The following is a 13,000-nucleotide window of genomic DNA, read 5'->3' as shown; positions in this document are numbered from 1 at the left end:
TTGACTAGATAGTATCTTGAAGTCACAACAGTTTAAAACATTACATGCTGCTGGTTCAGAGCACTGTCCGGATCTTAACATGGTTTACATAATACATTTATGAATGACAAACTTAAATTCAATGCAGGAGATTCATTGTTCGAATAAAAATTAGCATGTATCAGTAAAATATAAAATATAAAATATAAAATATAAAATATAAAATGCTACTTGCTCTTGCTGCCGCGACCAAGCTATTCCAGCGTTTTCGGCATTGGTCTCCCCACCTCGCCTCATGAGGCGACATCTGCAATCTCACCCCAAATTTTTCAGTACACACGGGGTGGAGGTTTCCCATGCACACCCCGAGTCAAGTCGGCCCACCTGGAATGGATCTCGTTTACCAGGGCCTCATTAGCTTCGTCACTGCAGGGCTTTGCCCTTTTCCTCTGAATCTCCTTCCACAGACGTAATTTTTGCAAGTATTTTTAAGTTTACAGTGCTCAAGATTGTGGGTTAGCTATTCCCTGTCCTTTCTTTCCTCTCTGCCTTCCTCCTCTACCTCTATCTCCACTCTCTCTCTCTCTGCCTCCCTGTACCTTCTGCTCATGTGTGGATGACCCCTGATCTCCCAAAACACAGGAAATTCAGTCGGCTGGAAAAAAAACCCCACACATGCGCAGAAGCCCGTTGCTAGGGAAGCTTTTGCCTTCCACATTTGGTGGGCGAACGTGACATCGCCGAATTTTCAGATTGCCCATTCCACATCGCTGGCCTATGGTCAAGAGGAAATTTTTTTTTAAAAAGGGCCATATTCCAGCGATCAGTAAGACTGAGACGTTATACATCGCTGGAACAAAGCCCATTTTTTGGGGTGATGGCTACCGAGTGGCAAATCTGGCCCAAAATGTTTTATATGCTTAAGCAGCACTTGCAGCCTTTTGCCAAGTTCTCCATGTGGGTGAGATGTTACAGCTGTTACCAAGCTTGGTTATATGTGCAAACTCCACAGTGTAGTAGTCATCATCGCTCTCACTACAAAATGCAAATGTCTGGCAAAAAAGTAAATTGTTGATAACTGCACACTATTGTTTTAAAATTACATTCATGTTTCAGTCTTTAATGTTTTGCGATTAATTCAAAAAGTGTTGGGCAATCATTCTGAATGAGGATGTAATAATTGGTCACTTCATAATATGAACAATTTGTTACTTAATTCACACTAAATTCCATGAATATGCATCGTAATATTTGCAGGTAATAAGAGTCAAGGGCTAGGTCTCTCTTTGAAGAGTAATCTGATTTTATTACTGGTGGTAGGTTTTTGATTATAAATATCTGTGATCATTTCAAAACCAAGCTATATACACTTATGTAAACATCCTATTTTGCATTTATGTAAATATAGAAGACATTAAGGCAGTTTTAGATTGAATACTATTATTTATGGCACTTTCTGCTAATGATATTGCACAGATTATTTGTTCTATTTAAACCAAACTTTCTGGCTGCAAAATTGGAGCCATCATGAAGGTACAGTCCTTACCACCATGGGTTCTGGGACAACAGTAGCAGCAGGAGGAGGAAGAGGGTTTGTGTCGGGGCATGGTGACCCCGTGTCACCCCTTTAAGGGAAGGGGAGAGATGTTGCGATGCGGCAGCGGGAACACCACATCAGCGCCACGCTGGAGTCATTAGTGCCACGCTGATGTCAAAAGCGCGGCTCTGATGTCGGGAACCCGACGCTGATAGTTCTGGCCCACGAGTGCCGTGCTCAGTGGCCCAACAAAGGCCCGTTACTGCCCCCCATTTCTTTTTAAACTAGAGAAATATTTTGTTGATGCTGATACCGTAGTTCATCATATACATGTCTAAATAAAATTCACCTCTCCAGAAACTTCCAAAGTCTCTCTTTCGGCTGGCTGAATTCTTCCCCAACAAAATTTAAGCTATACATCATCCAAAAAAATCCCATCTCATTGCCAAATGTGATATCTTCACAGAGCACAGCACACATAGCTCCTAACATGGCAGGCAGCTCTCTCGGAAGCCTCCGGAACCTGCCTGGTTCTGTTTATTATTAACTCTGCAGTTGCAGTACATAATACGTCCACATCCACAGTGTGGAGTTACAAACATTACAAGCTTACAGACATTACAATCACCATCGCGGCAGCAACCAACTACAGCCAACATGGTCTCAACAAAAAAACCACCGTGATCGACCAAACTCAAAACAAAACTCCAACAGGAAGAAACCGAAGAATCGAAAGTTTCCACTCTACAATCTAAGGCCTGACTACCAACAGGTGAAAAAGTTACCGAAAGAGACTTAGAACCTATTTCTAACGAAGAAAACCGGGTACTTACCCCATAGATCCAAAATGCACCTTACCGCTTCAGCGGACTCAACCCAACTGAAGATTGCACAACAAGAAGTCTTCTCCGACATTCGGGGTACGGCAAGCAGAACCTACAGAATTCAACGAACCCCGAAACTGCGAAATACAGCTGATTGACCAGAAAGGATTGGTAAGCATAGTCCCTGCCCGCCCTGGAGTCTAACCTAGCTAGAATTAGGTATTGGGAGGTGGGAGGTGTAATTTTTACTGTAACCCCTTTTGAATGTGTGATGTATTGTTCTTCATTAGAGTGATTATAAGTTTGACATTGTATTTTCTTGTCTTTAATATAGTCACAGTTCTTTTGCACCAAACCAGTTGTCCTTTGCACTTTGTCACCAAATATATCCAGAGCCTCGTACGCAAGGGAGTGGGAGCAATTCGAACCGCTCAAGTTGGTCAGAGGTGAACCTGACCCCCGGGACCATCGCCTTACAATATCTACGCCATTATTTTCATGTAAAGAAATCTTACCCTATAGTCTAGAGGTAAACAGCAGTTCAATTGGCCAGCAAGATGCATGGTAGAGGCTCTGCATCTTTCTCGTTTAGTGTTTTGCCTGATCATGTTTTGTGCAATTTTCTGAGCTGCATTTTTGTTCCATTGGGTTTGCTTGATTAATGAATGGAAATTATATTTATAGTATAAATTATAAATATAGAATAACAATAATGAGATGCCTGCACTTAATTGGTCCCCTGGCCAGTAAGATATAATTTTTACAGGCAGGACGAAGTCCTTGCGGGAAATCACAGCACATCGTCAGCAAAAATCGCATTCTTAGCGGATAGTGGAAAATAGTTGAGGATTAACACCTACCCGTGCAAGCGCAGAAAAGCAACACCTGCCCTTTTACCTCCTCCCTTCCCACTGTCCAGGGTCCCAAACATTCCTTCCAAGTGAAACAACGATTTGTACCTCTCGCAATTTAGTACACTGTATTCACTGCTCACGATGTAGTCATCTCAACATTGGGGAGACAAACGCAGATTGAGTGACCATTTTGCGGAACACCTACATTCAGTCCATAAGCATGACCCCGAGCTTTCAGTTCATATATAATTTGCACAGATAGTTGTCTCAATATCAAGAAACAGCTAAGCACACTGAATACAGCAAAAGCTATGGTCATTTCCACTAAGCACTGAAGACTTGTGCACCTCTAGCCAAGCTGTACCAATACAGCTACAACACTGACATCCAGGATGTGGTTAGACTCTCTTGTTGAAGATGGTCATTGCCTGGTGCCTGTGTGGTGCAAATGCTACTTGCCACTTATCAGCCAAAGCTTGGATGTTGTCCAGGTCTTTCTGCATTCAGGCGCGGACTGCTTCATTATCTGAGGAGTAGCGAATGGAACTGAACACTGTGCGATCATCAGCAAGCATCCCCACTCTGACCTGATGATGGAGTGAAGGTCATTAATGAAGCAGCTGAAGATGTAGGGCCTAGGATCTTGCCCTGAGGAACTCCTGTTGTAATGTCCTGGGGCTGTGATGATTGGTTTCCAACAAACATCCTTCTTTGTGCTAGGTATGTCTCCAGCCAGTCGAGAGTTTATCCCTGATCCCCATTGACTTCAATTTTACTAGGGCTCCTTAGTGCCAAACTCAGTCATATGCTCTCTTGATATCAATGGCAATCACTCTCACCTCACCTATGGAATTCAGCTCTTTCGTCCATTTTTGGACCAAGATTGTAATGAGGTATCGAGCCAAGTGAATCTGGCAGAACCCAAACTGTGCATCGGTAAGCAGGTTATTGGTGAGCAAGTGCTGTTTGATAGCACTGTCGACAACACCTTCCGTCACTTTGTTGATGATTGAGAGTAGACTGATGGGGCAGTAATTGGCTGGATTGGAATTGTCCTGCTTTTTTTTTTTACAGGACATGCCTGGGCAGTTTTCCACATTATTGGGTAGATGCCAGTGTCGTAGCTGTACTAGAACAGCTTGGTTAGAGGTTCAGCTATTTCTGGAGCACATTCAGCATTACAGCTGAGATATTTTGGGGTCCATAGGCTTTGCTGTATCCAGTGCGCTCTGCGGTTTCTTGATATCCCGTGGAATGAATTAAATTGGCTGAAGACTCGCTTCTGTGATGGTGGGGTCCTTAGGAGGAGGCCAAGGCGAATCATCTACTTGACACGTCAGGCTGAAGTGGTTGCAAATGCTTCAGCCTTATACTTAACACTCATGCTGGACTTCACCGTCAATGAGGATGGGGATGTTCATGGGGCCTCATCCTCCAGTCGCTTAATTGTTCACCACCATTCAGGACTGGATGTGGCAGGACTGCAGAGCTTTGAACTCTTTCATTGTTTGTGGGATTACTTAGCTCTATAGCATGCTGCTTCCACTGCTAAACATGCATGTAGTCCTATGTTGTAGCCTCACCAGGTTGCCACCTCATATTCAGGTATACCTGGTGCTGCTCCTGGCATGCTCTTCTGCACTCCTCATTGAACCAGGGTTGGTCCCCTGGCTTGATGGTAATGGTAGAGTGAGAGATATGCAGGGCCATGAGTTGACAGATTGTGGAGGAATACAATTGTGCTGCTGCTGATGGCCCACAACACCTCATGAATGCCCAGTTAAGAGCTGTTAGATCTGTTCTGAATCTATCCTATTTAGTACGGTGGTAATGCTACACAACAAAATGGAGGATGTCCTTTGTGTTAAGATGGGACTTTGCCAACATAAAGTGATCATTCCTACCAATACTGTCTTGGACAGATGCATCCGCGACAGGTGGATTGGTGAGGACGAGGTCAAGTAGTTTTCCCTCATGTTGGTTCTCTCACCACCTGCTGCAGGCCCAGTCTGGTAGTTAAGTCCTTCAGGATTCGATCAGCTCAGTCAGTTTAGTGCTACTGAGCCACTCTTGGTGATGGGCATTAAAGTCCCCCAAGTCCCCCACCCTGTAAGGTTACAAATCTTCAGAAAAAGCACAGAAGGAGACCATGAACTAATAATTGATTAATACAAGATTTTGGAATTTAATACAAGCTTTTGGAATTAAACTGGACAATGGAGCAAAAGGGTGCCAGCCTTAGGGCAGGTGGAGACTCACCCCAATTAAGAACATTCTGTGGTCAGGAACAAAAACTGACTTTATGCATAACAACAATGGAGTTGTTACATGAGGCCCAGAACTTGATTGGCCAATGTGCGGGGGGAAACCGAGCTCACTGGAGATGCCAAGTCTGCAAGAAGACCAGACAACAAAAGAATCACCGCAGGTGCACATTTTTGGGGAATGAGGTGTTAAGATGGGGAGTCATCTTGAGTCTCATAGACTCTATGTGCAAACTGGGAACAGTAGAGTCCATTATTGAGGTCAATCAACCAGGATCACCACAAAACAACGTATGGATGCAAACACATTATCAGAAACCGCAGTGGCGGGAGACCAGTCAAAACATGGATATAAATATGTGAGCTAGAAGCAGCTCAGGAGACAGAAGAAGTAGAAGGACACATGTATACACAGAAGAACAGAAGCAGATGGATGCAGAAGAAAGAGAAGGGTACACGTACAGGTACACATACACCCACCACCAGTTGTCCATCATCGTTCGGCGGGAAAACGGAAGTGTGGTGCTGAATCGAGGTACGGAACACACATGGAAGGAATAGCACTGCAGGGAATGGCCAGAAGAATAACCAACTGGTCACGGAACCAACGACCACAAACTTACAATAGCTACAACCAGGAAGGGTGATTGTATGTCTTCAGTCGATTTCTCTCAGAAGTCTAGTTCTATAGTTTTGGTTACGAGGGTGGTGTAGGATGGGATACCTTGGAGACACAAGAGCCAAACGTAGCTGTAGTAATCACTTCTTCACAACATAATGTGATGTGTCCTATGAATCAGCAAAAAATCGGCCCACCCCCACCAAAGGGTGGTACGGCATCATTACAGAGTGACTATGTGAACTCGTACATGCCGCTTCAGCTGCAGGAGATGCTGACAGGTGTAGTAAATTACTCGGTGGGTCGCCTTTTGGCTAAGATCTGCATAACTAACCTGACCAGCCACCATGACTTCCGGGTGGTTTCTCCCTGGTCAGGAAGGTATATGCTTACATTTTTGTAAACAGGAGGTGGGTGGGATTGGTGACCCATCCACCTCCACGGAGGTGTGTGGGGGACCTGACCCATCCACCTCCATGGCACGAACCTGGTATTGCAGTACTTCCAGGAACGGTGCAGTGGCTCTAGGCCTTTTGGCTAAGAGCATTGGCGCAGAGTGATCCTTGACTGGTGCAGGGTGACCTCTGGCGTTTGTGACTTGACAAAGAATTTGAAACGATTGGCTACGAATTTATAAAAAAAAAAAAAAAAATTACTCGGTGGGTCGCTTCTCGGCCTTTTGGCTAAGATCAAGTGTAGTACCGTTTCTGACCAGCCACCATGACCCCAGGGTGGTTTCTCCCTGGTCAGGAAGGTATATGCTTGCATTTTTGGAAACAGGAGGTGGGTGGGGAGGTTTGACCCATCCACCTCCACGGAGGTGTGTGGGGGACCTGACCCATCCACCTCCATGGCACGAACCTGGTATTGCAGTACTTCCAGGAACGGTGCAGTGGCTCTAGGCCTTTTGGCTAAGAGCATTGGCGCAGAGTGATCCTTGACAGGTGCAAGGTGACCTCTGGCGTTTGTGATTTGACAAAGAATTGGAACGATTGGCTATGAATTAAAAAAAAAAAAAAAAAAATTACTCGGTGGGTCGCTTCTCGGCCTTTTGGCTAAGATCAAGTGTAGTACCGTTTCTGACCAGCCACCATGACCCCAGGGTGGTTTCTCCCTGGTCAGGAAGGTATATGCTTGCATTTTTGGAAACAGGAGGTGGGTGGGGAGGTTTGACCCATCCACCTCCACGGAGGTGTGTGGGGGACCTGACCCATCCACCTCCATGGCACGAACCTGGTATTGCAGTACTTCCAGGAACGGTGCAGTGGCTCTAGGCCTTTTGGCTAAGAGCATTGGCGCAGAGTGATCCTTGGCATGTGCAAGGTGACCTCTGGCGTTTGTGATTTGACAAAGAATTGGAACGATTGGCTACGAATTTAAAAAAAAAAAAAAAAATTACTCGGTGGGTCGCTTCAGGAGGTGGGTGGAGTGGCTTGACCCATCCACCTCCACGGAGGTGTGTGGGGGACCTGACCCATCCACCTCCATGGCACGAACCTGGTATTGCAGTACATCCAGGAACGGTGCAGTGGCTCTCGGCCTTTTGGCTAAGAGCATTGGCGCAGAGTGATCCTTGGCATGTGCAAGGTGACCTCTGGTGTTTGTGATTTGACAAAGAATTGGAACGATTGGCTACGAATTTCAAAAAAAAAAAAAAAAATTACTCGGCCTTTTGGAAAAAAAAAATTACTCGGCCTTTTGGCTAAGATCATGCGTAACTGACCTGACAGGGGAGTAACCATGACCCCAACGTGGTTCTCCCTGGATCAGGAAGGTGATTCTCCGATGCTTTTTGGAAATAGGAGGTGGGTGGGGTGGCTTGACCCATCCACCTCCACGGAGGTGTGTGGGGGGCCTGACCCATCCACCTCCATGGCACGAACTTGGTATTGCAGTACTTCCAGGAATGGTGCTTGGGCTCTAGGCCTTTTGGCTAAGAGCATTGGTGCAGGGTGATCCTTGATGTGTGCAAGGTGACCTCTGGCGTTTGTGATCTAACAAAGAATTGGAAAGATTGGCAACGAATTTAAAAAAAAATTAAAGTAAGGAGGTCTCGGCCTTTTGGCTAAGATCATGCGTACCTGACCTGACAGGGGAGTAACCATGACCAGAAAGTGGTTCTCCCTGGATCAGGAAGGTGGTTTTCCTATGCTTTTTGGAAATAGGAGGTGGGTGGGGGGCTTGACCCGTCCACCTCCATGGCACGAACCTGGTATTGCAGTACTTCCAGGAACGGTGCAGCTTTGGCTCTCGGCCTTTTGGCTAAGAGCATTGGCGCAGAGTGATCCTTGATGTGCGCAAGGTGACCTTTGGTGTTTATGATCTGACAAGTTGATCTGACAAAGAATTGGAAAGATTGGCAATGAATAAAACATTAAAAAAAAAATTAAAGTAAGGAGGTGTAAGAATAAAAGTGTTCAGTAATAAAATTGATTCTGTGTGTGTATAAATGTTGAAAGTTTAGACTATATGAAAAAAACAGTTTTGAAAGATTCAAAAATGGAAGCTCACAGACCTCCAGCATGGTGTTTGTGTACTGTGTTAATTGGAAAGCCATTAAACCTAATCAAGGGATGGCTGGGCCAGTCCAGCAGATACCATGAATGAGGAGAGCCAATAAGGAACTGTCCTGGAACCAAGGTCCAATTCTGAGGCTTTCGGTGGAACAATGGACTTAAGGGATATAAAAATTCAAGCCACAGTTTGCTCGGTCTTTTTTTGCTTAAGCATATGGCAAAGCAGACCATCCTCTATAGACCAAGAAGCAGGTCATGTGCTGTGCCAGAGGAAAGTAAAGTATACTGTTTTTATTCTGACCTTATTGTATCTCTGTTGTAACTAGGTAGATCTGTAGGATAACTGACAATTGCTGATAAACGTGCATGTGTATGTTTTTAATAAACTGTTCCAAATAGATTTAAAAGAATCGTCTCACTGTCAATTTAATGCCAGAGATTTAGAAATCTTGCAAATTTGTGGCGAATGCAGATATCTGGCAAGATAGCTTTTTGATGATTCTTTTGAACACTTGGAAATTTTGGGAGTTGCGATTCTAACCTATGTTGCGAAGTATAATTTATAAACGATTAAACGGATCGGGAGAGTAGCGTCTTAGGAGCAGTCGTCTCGATAGCTGTAACTATTTAAGTGGGGACCCACCAGTAGTTATATTCAAAAGACACAGGATGAAGGGATCGGTCATGAACAGAAAGCCAACAATAAAAATAAATTTTGAGGTAGTTTATCAGGAGAAAGTTGTCCAAAAAGTTCCCGATACAAGACATAGAAGAGTTAAAGGCACAGGCACGGTACCTCCACAAGGGTCAACCTGCGTCCTTCGGGGAGCTGGTGGCAGTTATCCAGGAGAAAGTAGATAAAAGCGAGCTAAGGCCAAAACAGGCAAACGGTCTCGTGGCATTCAGCGCATTTTATTGTGTCCGGAGAGATGAGGAATTAATGAGGCAGGAGGCCAAAGTGGTACAAGTTTTAAAAGAATTGCAAGTAAAAGAGATTCAACGAAAAGAAAGAGAGTTTGAAGGTATAAAACAACAAAAAGAAGAAGGCCTCCTTCTCGTGAAGCAGTTAAAAGAGGGAGAAATACAGCATTTAAGACAAGAAATTGGATGATTAAACCACAGTATTAAGCAATTAGAAAGAGGGGCTGAACAGGCAGCTTCATTGCTACAACAAAGCCTCTCAAATTTAAATGCCACATCATAGAAACATAAAAACATAGAAAATAGGTGCAGGAGTAGGCCATTCGGCCCTTCTAGCCTGCACCGCCATTCAATGAGTTCATGGCTGAACATGCAACTTCAGTACCCCATTCCTGCTTTCTCACCATACCCCTTGATTCCCCTAGTAATAGAAACATCAGGCATTGTTGAAGCAGATGAAAACAAATTATAGGTAAAAAATATAAATTGGAAAACTTGAGGCTCCAGCAAGAGATAGAAAATGCAAGGGATGCATTAAGGGAAGTAATTAAGAAGCCACCTAGGGTGGCAGATCACTCCCAGTGCAAACTAGAAATAGCGAGGCTAAAAAGTAAGTTAGGGGAGCAGCAGGCCCTGGTATCCACAGTAACACAGGGAGCCATAACAGAGACAGCAGAAGGGGACAAGGGGGAGACAGATTGGGAAGAGGAAGGCAGTCAGTATAATCCCCAGGAGGGTGGTGAAGGATGAGATACCTTGGAGACACAAGAGCCCAACGTAGCCGTAGTAATCACTTCTTTATGATGTAATGCGCACGGCCACATCACCAGTAACTTTACCGACTCACGGCCCATTTCTAGTGCTGACGCCAAGGCATGTAGCCACGAGTTGGGGCCCATTAATGATGGGCATGACCCACTGGAAGTTAATAGGAGGTGGACAAATTTCAGGAGGGGTCATCCAGAGTTGGAAGAGAGAGACTTAACACGAGTCCAACTGTTGGCCTGTTCCACTTCCCTAAAAGATAATCTGCCAGACGCAGTCCTCCAGCCTGACACAGCAGCCAATGCCCTCATGACCAAGATCCTAAACCATTTAGGGATCCAAAACTTGAACTTAGTGGCTCTGCTTAATTAGACCAAGCAGCGGCAAGAAGAGACCCCTAGAGCCTTCAGTAATCGCCTGTACGATATCTATCAATGTACCCACAAATGCTACAGTAGGAAAGAATGAGGAACAATTTAAATCAATGTTCCTGACCCAACTCCACGCTTTAGTTAAAACCACCCTGTGCATAGCCATGAGGCCCAAAAATCACTGGACATATATAGAAACCAGAGCTCAAATAGCCTGGGAGATGGTAAAAGACCAGTTAAAGGAGAAGTCACCATCCACTGCAAATAAACCAGTGTCAATGGTGGAGGGATCTCAAAACTACCCCTTTAAGGGACAGTGCTTTAATTATAAGAAGATAGGCCATCTAGCAAAAGACTGCAGCAGACCCAGACCAGCACCGAACCATGATCTCATAGAAACATATAAGATTCTGACGGTACTGGACAGGTTAGATGCGGGAAGAATGTTCCCGGTGTTGGGGAAGTCCAGAACCAGGGGACATAGTCTTAGGATAAGGGGTAGGTCATTTAGGACTGAGATGAGGAGAAATTTCTTCACTCAGAGAGTTGTTAACCTGTGGAATTCCCTGCCACAGAGAGTTGTTGATGCCAGTTCATTGGATATATTCAAGAGGGAGTTAGATATGGCCCTTACAGCTAAAGGGATCAAGGAGTATGGAGAGAAAGCAGGAAAGGGGTACTGAGGTGAATGATCAGCCATGATCTTATTGAATGGCGGTGCAGGCTCGAAGGGCCAAATGGCCTACTCCTGCACCTATTTTCTATGTTTCTATGTTTCTATGATGGTATAGATACCTCCTGAGGGACGAATACAAGCCCTCTGGGACAGATCAACAATTGGATCAATTGATAATCCCTTATACAAACCCAAATTGCCATGGGGAGGATGCAAAATCATTTACCGGTGCACACAATCACCGATGCACACTCATTAGAGAGACCCATTCAAGGATTGACCCTATGACAGGGTTTGGCCACCAAAGATTGGTCGGAAGTGGGGTCTTAAAAGGGGGCAGGCAGCAGATTATGCTTATCGATACTGGCTCAGCTGTTACCATCAGCCATACCCCATACACTGAATGCCATGCAGTGGCAGGCAAGGGTTATAGGGTTAAAGGGTTTAACGGTGATACATCCACCGCGTATACAGAGAAGGCCACTGAACTTCAGTTGGGAGGCGTCACCTGTAAGGTCCCAGCGCTGATGCTGATGGCCACCCCCGACGGAAGGGGAATTTTAGGGACTGATGTGTTGGATCAGTATGGCATGGTGATAAATTATAATCAGGACTGTGTTTGGATGGAATTGAGAGATAAGGCAGGAGTGATAGAAATTTCAAATGCTCACTCGGTTTTTGCTGTTAAAAAGCCATGAGTATGACCCTCCGAGGAGCGAAAATAAAGCTGTGGCAAAACTAATTCAGGAACACCTAGCGGTGTTTGCCACATGCAAGCATGACTGTGGAAAAATGGCAGGCAAGGAATCTATTGAGGGATCCCCCCACTCATTCACTAAACAGTACCCCATTCCAAGGGAGAGTCACCCTTACATCCGAGACACCATAAAATCCCCAGTCGAGCAGGGTATTCTTAGGATAGGCACTTTCACGACAAATTCACCCAAATGGATGGTTAAAAAGCCTGATAGCAGCTGGCGACTGACTATTGATTGCAGAAAGTTAAATTCTGTACAGCCAGCCTGCTCACTTGTAGTAAGAGAAACTCCCTTCATATTATCTCAAATTCCTGCTGGTTCCAAGTACTTCTCAACCCTCAACATTGCCAATTGATTCTGGAGTATCCCTGTTAAGAGGGAAGACCAGTACAAATTTGCGTTCACATTTGAGGTCTCGAGCTATATCTGGACATGCCTGCCTCAGGGGTTCCACAATACCCCCATGATATTCCACAAAAGAATGGCTGCAATTTTAAAAGACTTTTCCCGCTCTACCTGCTTGCTGCAATACGTAGATTACCAACTGCTGGCAACTGACAGCATAGAGGAGCATCTGTCCCTTTTGCATAAACTTTTGACATTGTTGACTCAGACGGGACGAAAAGTGAATCCCTGTAAGGCTCAATTAGTAAAAGGACGGGTCACCTTTCTCGGAGTGTCCATTTCTCCAGAGGGATCATCCTCCGACTCTCACAAGGTGGAGATAATACAGCGACTGCCATTACCCACTTCCAAAACAGCCCTACGATGATCCTTTGGTTTGGTGGGGTACCAAAGGATCTTAATCCCAGGCTTTGCAGTGTGTGCAAATCCCCTGTATGATTTAATAAAACTGCAGGGTGATGACATGCGCCCGGCATGGACTGATGCTCACACCCAGTCCGTGGCTAAATTA

The 13,000-nt window shown here is 45.0% G+C and overlaps 1 non-coding gene and 2 pseudogenes across 1 annotated transcript; all 3 read left to right on the top strand.

Moving 5' to 3' along the window:
• Positions 1-6,740: 6,740 nt before the first annotated feature.
• On the top strand, positions 6,741-6,975 carry LOC139278842 (U2 spliceosomal RNA; annotated as a pseudogene).
• Positions 6,976-7,112: 137 nt separating this feature from the next.
• On the top strand, positions 7,113-7,347 carry LOC139278837 (U2 spliceosomal RNA; annotated as a pseudogene).
• Positions 7,348-8,125: 778 nt separating this feature from the next.
• Positions 8,126-8,323, top strand: LOC139278951 (U2 spliceosomal RNA). The gene has a single exon (XR_011596390.1). It is a non-coding gene; the product is annotated as a U2 spliceosomal RNA (small nuclear RNA).
• The last annotated feature ends 4,677 nt before the right edge of the window (positions 8,324-13,000 follow it).

Source organism: Pristiophorus japonicus, chromosome 1, assembly GCF_044704955.1.
Source record: "Pristiophorus japonicus isolate sPriJap1 chromosome 1, sPriJap1.hap1, whole genome shotgun sequence".
Taxonomy (NCBI): domain Eukaryota; kingdom Metazoa; phylum Chordata; class Chondrichthyes; family Pristiophoridae; genus Pristiophorus; species Pristiophorus japonicus.
Note: the sequence above shows the minus strand (reverse complement) of the source record. Positions and strands in the feature narration are given on the sequence as shown.